Source organism: Eulemur rufifrons, chromosome 17 (assembly GCF_041146395.1).
Source record: "Eulemur rufifrons isolate Redbay chromosome 17, OSU_ERuf_1, whole genome shotgun sequence".
NCBI lineage: Eukaryota > Metazoa > Chordata > Mammalia > Primates > Lemuridae > Eulemur > Eulemur rufifrons.
In genome coordinates, this window is record NC_090999.1 from 81,195,344 (window position 1) to 81,204,366 (window position 9,023).

Sequence of the window (9,023 nt, forward strand, 5' to 3'; positions counted from 1 at the left end):
CAGGTGGCTAGCTTGCGAAGTACAGTCTCAGCTATAGATCAGAAGCAGCCCCATCCTTTTGTGGGCTCTGTTCCTGCCTCACTTGGCCATGGTTCTACCATGAACCCCATCTACCAACGAAACCAGGAGGAGCCATGCCCATCTGTGTCCCCAGTAAAAGGCCCGCTGACCTCAGACCCCACTGCAGGCCTGCAGGCAGCCCCGTATCCTGGCTCCAGCCCTGCACTACCACAGCTCCAAATGAAGTCCTGCCCACCCCAAAACCCACCAAGAACCCATTATGAGCCTGCCCAAGGACCAGTAGGAGCCACATCTGCCCAAGCCCCTAGTAACACGGATGCCATCTGTGGACCCAGAAGCAGCCCATTAACCTGGCTCCAGCCCTTTTCAAATGAAGTTCCAGAGGCAATCTCAACAGCCCAGGACCCAACAAGAACCACGCCTACCTATGTCCCCAATAACAAGTGCCAACCTCAGGCCCCACTGCAGACCTGACAGCAGCCACATGACTGGCTCGAGACCCACTTGACTGTGATCCCCTCAGAAAAAGAGCCCAGACTTGTCCGAAGAGATGGAAGTGATGGAGTCCCAGACATTACTGCTGACTCTTCTGGTGGTAAAGATGGAGAACAGTCTTGCTCAGTTCAAAGAAAAGACAGAAAAGAATTTATCAATAATGTGCAAAGAGAAGGAAAAGCTACAGAAAAAGGTCCACGAGCTGAAGCACAGATGTCTCCTCTGTCAGAGGAAATGGGAGCTGGCAGATGTCCTCATGCACAGATCGAGATGCTCAGCCTTTTTGAGGTAGTGGCCGAAGGCTTCAAGGAGCAATATAAGATGTTTACCATGGCTCTGGACATGCTGGCATGAGCTGCCTGTGCAAGCAATCCACCTGGAAGGAGATGGCCAGCAGTTCTCAGACGTCCTGCAGGGTGAATTGAACACCACTCAAGATATCTCCTGGGAGAACTTGGCATTGGCAATTCAGAAGAAAATGTGCAGGTGCTGGACTTACTGAGCGAACTCAAGGAGGTGACCCTGAAAAAGGATCTTGAGCTCCAAAGGAGCTTTGCCCAGGTGCTGGAACCCTCCGCTGAGGAGAGTAAAGAGGCTACCTTAATAAACCAGGAAGTCTGGCAAGAGGCCCAGGTCATGGTGACACCCAGCCAGCGGTATTCCAGTCCAGATGGCATCTGTGAGGAGTCCCAGGGAGCATCCCAGAGCATGCCCCCATCTGAGGATAAGAGCCACATGCCTGTGAATCCACACTTAAGCTACGTGCTCCAACCCAAGCAAAGACTTTCCTTCAAGCAGCTGGGAAGAAAGACTGTGTCTCTAGTTCCAGAAGGGATTTTCAGTGACTCGCAGATGAAATTCAGGATGCTTGAGCACTTTATACACTGCCTTAGCAGTATAGCTATTTGTATATGATAATCTTGTTTGATACTTAAATCTGTTTTGCAGTCAAAAAAGAAGAAAGAAAGAAAGAAAGAAAGAAAGAAAGAAAGAAAGAAAGAAAGAGAGAGAGAGAGAAATCAAATAACCTGATTTAAAAATTGGCAAAGGATTAAATAGACATTTCTTAAAAGAGGGCATACAAATGGCCAATAGGTAAATAAAAAAATACACAACATCATTAATCATTAGGGAACTGAAAATCAAAACCACAATGAGATAACACCTCACATCTGTCAGATTGGCTATTACCAAAAAAGATGAAAGATAACAAGTGTTGGTGAGGATATGGAGGAAAGGAAACCTTGTATTCTGTTGGTGACATTGTAAATTGGTACAATCATTTTGGAAAACAGTATGAATGTTCCTAAAAAAACTGAAAATAGAATTACCATATAATCCAGCAATCCCACTTCTAGGTATATGTCCAAAGGAATTGAAATCAGTACAGCAAAGAGATGTCTGCACTCCATGTTCATTGCAGCATATTCACAATAGCCAAGATATGTTAATAGAAACAACCTAAATTTCTGTGGCCAGACGAATGGATGAAGAATTTTAACAAACAATTCTAAACACATGTCTCAAGAAAAATCTTGAAATCTTGGTCCAGAATAGGGAAAGATAACAAATAGCTAATGATCGAACAAGAGGGCATGTGAAAAGGGGGCTGGTCATGCCTTTTAAAAAGCAATTGCAAGCCTGGGGTAGAGTAATGACCAGATAGTACGACAGTTGAAAGGAGGTCTAAAATAAAAGCCGAGAACTACGTAAGCAAAGAGTGAGAGATGGAAGTTATCAGCTACACTACAGAGGAGTGCAATATTCTTTGCAAATAAGCCCAGATGTAGGGAGCTGAGTACAGTGACTATCAACTTCCTTAATAATTGAAGTTGTATGTGGAGCCCCTATCAGGCAGATCCTTTAGATATACTTGAATCAAATGTGAACATAGTGCTCCTGAGACACATTCCTACTTCTTTTCATATACTGTCCTCAAAGACCAAAGCTGAGTGGTTTTAGCTGACAATTTGGGCAAAATTGGTCTAATATGAATCAGGGTAGGAAAACTTTCTAATTTGGAGTTATTTGTATATATTTTTTTCTTTCTTTGAGAAAATGCCTTTTGCATCTCCATCACAACACCTATGACACACTGGTGCATAATGGAGCTCAGTGCTGCTCCATGGTTCTTCAGATATTTCCAACATTACTTCCACAGTCACTTTAGCAACTTTTTAGGAATTTGGGTAAGTCACTTAGATTATAGAGACGATAAATTTTAACACTGAAAGTAGCAATAGGCATGTTCAATAATGACAAAAGATTTTGTCATTATTGCCAACTGTGACTGATTGCTCCTGATGGCTTGGAGTTCTGCTTTGAGAAGGACTGTAAGGTCATTTCCTGTAGCAAGAATGCTAGAATTTATTAGCGATGCCTGCTGAGGAAAATAGTAGTTTGCATGCTACATATTTGCCGTCCCTTATCTAAGATAATGCCTCCTTTTACAGATACAGGAACTGAGTTTTAGAGAATAAGTAATTTTCTCAAAGGCCAATAGCTATTTAATGTCCAAGCCAAAACAACTTGGGTCTCCTATATCAGTGATCATTTTATCACACAATACATGCACTGAATTTTTTGGTTTTCTTTTTCTTTTTTTTTTTTTTTTAATGTACTATTCAGTTTTCCTATAATACTAATCCCACTTTTTGGACTTCAAAAAAAAAAAAAAGGCGATGGAGGAGACAGTAATAGTAAAATCTTGCTGTGCGGCCCAGTTCCTAACAGGTCACAGACTAGTACCGGTCCGTGGCCCAGAGGTTGGGGACCGCAAATCTAAACAGAAAAAATTTGATTAACTGGGGGAGCAAAGAATGGGACTCCTCAGGCGCACGCGCGCGCTCTCTCCTCTCTCTCTCCCTCCCTCTCTCTCTCTGTAGCCTCTCCCCATGATATCTCCAGCCTGATAGCTTCAGGGGAGCCCCACTTCTTATGTCAGCTCAGGGCTCCCAAGGGGAACGTCTTAAGATAAAGAGTGCCGGATAGAAGTTGTACTACCTTTAACGATCCAGCCTCAGGATAGTGTCACTTCTGCCATTCTCTATTGCTCAAGGCAGTTACAAAGATCACCCAGACCTCAATTCTCACTGAAGGAGTGTCAATGTCACATTGTAAGAAGACAATGTGGGATGTGATATATAATACAATCTGCCATGTACGATCAATAAGAGTCTAACAATAGCATTTCAAGGAAGAGTTTAAGAGTAATCATATCATAATGTTATGGGAATCAGACTGAGACTATTAATTATCCCGGATTAGGGTTGCCAGATAAAATAAATGCAGGGCACACAGTTAAAGTTGAATCAGATAACCAATGAATAATTTTTAGTATAACTATGCCCCCTACAATATTTGCGACATACTTATCCCCCCAAAATTATTGTTTATTTTCAATTCATATTTAGCTAGGTATCTTGAATTTTTATTTGGTAAATCTATCAACCTTGTCCCAGATTGACTCAGATACTCAAGGCATCACATTTCTATCTGGTGTCCAGGTTGGGAATAAGACAATCTTACTGCTAGTATTATCATTACTTTCCAAGTTTGCCTGGATACAGTGACCAAAATTGCTTAACTAAAGCTTGTTCCATCACTGGAGTGGAACATGAACTTCCACGTTTCAAGACTAGTGAGAACTTGGTATCATTGTCTTTTTAGCTCTCTGGTTTCCCAGCGTTTTATCTTTCAATTTTTCAGCTGTGCATAAGCTGATCTCCTGGCACTGGTTTTGTTTCCTGACAGGCAACATTAATTCATTTTCACATTCACACTAAAATCACTTCCCTCTCTGTCTAACAACAACAATAATGGTGAAAGCCCATTTGGAAAACAGCTTGATGGAACAGCTGCTTCATTCTCATTATGAGTCTAACACTCTCTCTAACGTGGGGGAAGGGATGCCCAACCACAAGCACATTGCAGTTCAGGTATCAAGTAAACACTGCACTTCTTCTGGTTTATTTTTCTACTCATGTAATTAATATATTAACTACTAAATTTTTGTATAATCTTAAGGGACTTATTAAAATTTCACCACCAATTTCCAAGCCTATCCAACCAGGATGTCTTGCAAAGGCTTTCCCATTATTCCATAAGTTCCAAAGGTGCCTCACATTCCCAATGTCAAAGACTGGCTTAAATCTTCCCTTGTCTGCGCCATTATTAGCTGTTGTGAAGTCCATTCTGGGTGCCAAATTAAGAACTGAGACTTAAGATATTCACTAGCAAATTAGGAACATATTTGCATCATGTTCTTCCTCTGCTACTGACAAATACTAGTTGTGATGCCTCACCTGAATTCAAGTTGCCATGGGAAGTATCAGAGTAATACTACCCCACGTAGGAAATGGCCTTGGTAGCCAGATAATATTAGGCCCCTCCATCTATTAATAATTTGTGGGTAGATTCAGCTTTTCTCTTTCACTGCTACAAAGTATGTAATGTACATACTTTGGTGTCAACCCAATATTCATTGTCTTCTCTTAATAACAGAACCTCAATTTTATATAACTATTGACCCTCCCACCATGTGCCTCAGGGGTCAGGTGGGAGGCTCAGAGACACATCACTGAGATCAACCATAAGGTATCTTGATGCACACCAAACCCAACTCCTGAATAGTCTAAGTCAATCAAAGAACTCTATTTCCCTGGTCACAGCTGTTGGTCCAGGGGTAGGCAGGTGGGCATGGAAAGACAAGTAGGGAGCCCCAGTTACACTGAAGGCCACCCTGAGGTAATGTCAGAACTAGTCTTGAAATTAAGCCAACAAGAAGCCCAGCAAATGGTGAGACAGAAAGAACCTGGGTTCAATACAGTGATGCCATCTGCTTTGAACCACACTCAAAGCAAAAATAGAAGATAAATTTCTTTATGAATTAATCATTTTGAGTCAGAATTTTCTGATTCTCGCAGTCAAAAACTTCACCAACACTAGGTATAGACTAAGGGATCCAGTCCAAAGGAAAAACTATGTCTTTAATCATTTCCCCAACACCAGGTCCCCATTGTTTTTTTCAACATGTACTTGATCCACTGCAGCCTGGAACACAGTAGCAGAGTTGCAGGTCAGTTTTACTGTGGCAGAGGAAATCCCGAGGCAAAAGCAGCTGACAATAGATCAACAATATCCCATCATGTCATGTGGTGCAACATAGTGTCAGCCAAAAATTGTCTGGCTCTCTGTGCTTATGTTTACCTGTATTACAAACATCCACTTGGCATCACTATGTTTGCAGGATTCTGCCATTGCAAGTGTCAGAGACTCTAAGCAAAAATACAGAATTTATTGGCTAACATCACTGAGAAACACAAAGATTAAATCTAACTTCAGTGACAGCTAAATTCAAAGTTTCTAATGATGTCATCAGGATTCTGTCTCTCTATTTCTCTTCATTCTCATTTTCATGCAGTTGATCTCATTATCAGTCAAGCCTTACCCCCAGCACATCAATGGCCCTCACCAGATCCAATTTTAAATATTTATTAGTGTCAGATGTAAAGACCACTCTTTCTTCATTAGCATCTATATAAATCCCTAAACAGGGAATTGATTAGTTCCTTTATCATGTTTTTACCCTACATAACAGTGGTGCTATGGATTGAATTGTGTTCCCCTAAAATTCATATGTTAAAGCCCTAATCCTCAATGTGACTATATTTGGAGACAGGACCTGTGAGATGGTAAAGGTTAAATGAAGGCATAAGGATGGGTCCCTAATCCCATGGGACTAGTGCCCTTTATAAGAAGAGGAAGAGACACCAGGGCCCTGTCTCTCCAAGTGCACACACCAAAGAAAGGCTGTGTGAGCACACAGAGAGATGGCAGCCACCGAGAGCCAGATGAGGTCTCAGAATGAAACCTACCTTGCCAGCACCTTGATTTTGGGCTTCTCAGTCTCCAGAAGTATGAGGAATAAAGTTCCGGTGCTTAAGCCACCCAGTCTAATGCCAAGTTATTATGGCAGCCTGAGCTAATACAAGTGGTAAGAAAAGGAAGAAGTTTTTTTTTTTAAAAAAAAAAAAAAGCTAATTTTAAATGAGTTGATATGCCATAGAGACTTTTTTTCTCAAAATATAGAAAAACTACATTCCTCAAATAGCTTGGAGTCTATGTGACTAAGTTAGGACCAATGAAATGAAAAATGATTGGATTTGCCCTTAAAATCATCCCCCCAAATCCTTTAGCTCTCTCTTCCCTTCCCTAGAAACTCCAGAAGTGACCTGCTCTGGACGGTACAGCTACAAGATGGAAGCAAGCTGGGCCCCTGGCTTCCTGTTTAAAGAAGAGCTTTGCATTCCATGTCAGATTGGGATGTGAGCAAGAAAACACCTTTATTTTAAGCAACTGAGATTCCAGTATTTATTTATCACAGTACAGCCAAGCCTAGCCTAAATAATACATTAAGATGTATTATTGTACTAGACAATGGTAATGTGTAAGTAAAGACATTAAAGAATTCTGAAGTCCTTTCTTTGTTCAGCTAACAGTGGCTATTTTGATTAACTAACATGTTAAAAACTAATAGAATGTGAACATATTAATAATTTGAAACAAGATGGAAAAGAAAAAATAAAGAAAACTCAAATACTCACACATAAGTAGTTAAGGTGAAATATAATGCTATTTGTAATCTGTTTTAAAATCCTCAGCAGAAAGAGAGAGAGAAGGGTTAAATAAAATACATGTGGCAAAACATTGATAATATAGGGGCTTATTATACCATTTTCTTATTTTTATATATGTTTGAAATTTTTTAAATAAAAAGTAAAAAAAAAAAAAAAATCCAGATAGCCAGAAAGAAGGTAGAGTGGAAAAAACAACCACCACAACAAATAGGTAGCAAAAAATCAAACAACAGAAATTAAATCCAATGAGATCAATAATCCAAATAAGTACAAATATACCAATCATATTAACTAAAAGATTTCTGGTTGGAAAAGAGAAGCAAAATGAAACAAAATGTAGCCATATGCTATTTACAAGGGAGACAACTATAATAAAATAAAATGATATGGTAATGTTGAGAGTAAAAGGAAAAGATACTAGCAAAAGCTAACTAAAAGACCGGTGACATTGATATGTGATTAAATTTATTTTAAAGAAAAGTGTTATTAAATTTAGCAGACAGTTGATTGCCTACCCAATATCCATTTTGCCTTTCTTCTTTCATAATAGAACTGTATTTTTGTTCAGTTGCCCCTCTACCATGGGACTTCGGGGAAGGCTGCTTCACCCCCGACTCAGGGATAAAACTGTGTTACTTTGCATATTTTATTTAAACTTTATTTATTATTCCATTAACTTTAGACAGTAGTCCTACCTTTTCCCTGCCTTTCCTCACTCACAGCACACCCCAACCTCTGTTATCTGCAGTTGTACTTTCGTTATCACCAAACTTTAACTGTTACATTTTTAAACTACAATTAAAAAAACAAGTTTTCCTACTTTTCTCATAGATATACTCTGAAAGTTAGCTTCCAAAAAGTAGGAAACTACCTCTACGAATAGAGGGACAGGTGAGACGAGAACATAAGAAGGAAAAGCACTGGAATTATGGGGTCTGGATTCCAAAACCACCTCTATCTCTAACTACCTATATGGTCTTGGATAAGTCACTTCTGTGGCCCCCTTTCAGACCTGTAAAATGAAGGACTTGGCCTCGGCTGCTTGTCTAGAATCTTTCAGCAGCAGAAGGAAAATGAAAATATAGAGTAGAACTATTTGATTCAAGTGCCAAAGAGGAAGGCACACCCACAGCTTAGAAAATTATTTTGAGCTAAAGTAAGGAGTATGTCAACAGTGACCTTTATTCATACCACTGGAATTCAATGTGTTTCTGCTCTAGTGATATGCAGAGATGGCATATTTATTCAATTCTTTCCGTTAAAAAAATTAAAATGCAAATATATGTAAATTATGCACATTATAAATGAGAAAAAGAAAGAAAAATAAAACCCTGATTACTGGTTGGCTGGAGGGACATTACCAGAATCCTGAAACGAAACCCAAAAATCCATGCTTGGGGAACCGCAGCCAAGAAAAATCCCCACTCTCGCCCCTGCATTTCTAAAGTCGCCACCTGGATTCCCTACCATCAGTTAGTGCTCAAAGCTCCTGGCTGCATTAACGTTACACGTGTGTAGGAGGTACAGAATCTCAATCCACAAAACTCAGGAATGACAAAACTCAAGTTTATTTTCGATATGTGACCTTACTTTCTACCTCAAACTTCCCATTCCATCTTTTGGTAGAAACTTAAATCAGACAGTTCTGGGTCAACTCAATCAAATCAGGGTTTTATTCTCTTAACTCATATCCCAAAGGTTACAGCTAAGTTCCAAGGACAAGGGACATAAGACTATAATGCTCAGCGTCAAAAGATGGAAAATGGCCTTCAGTTGTGGTCTTATCCGTCTACACTAACATCCACTGTAGCACCCTGGTTCCCTCCAGTCACCTTTCCCCATTGACATCCGCAGAGCCAGGCCATCCCA

At 40.0% G+C, this 9,023-nt stretch overlaps 1 pseudogene; it reads left to right on the plus strand.

Moving 5' to 3' along the window:
* The first annotated feature begins 541 nt into the window (after positions 1-541).
* Positions 542-1,431, plus strand: LOC138398055 (HAUS augmin-like complex subunit 8 pseudogene; annotated as a pseudogene).
* Positions 1,432-9,023: the final 7,592 nt, after the last annotated feature.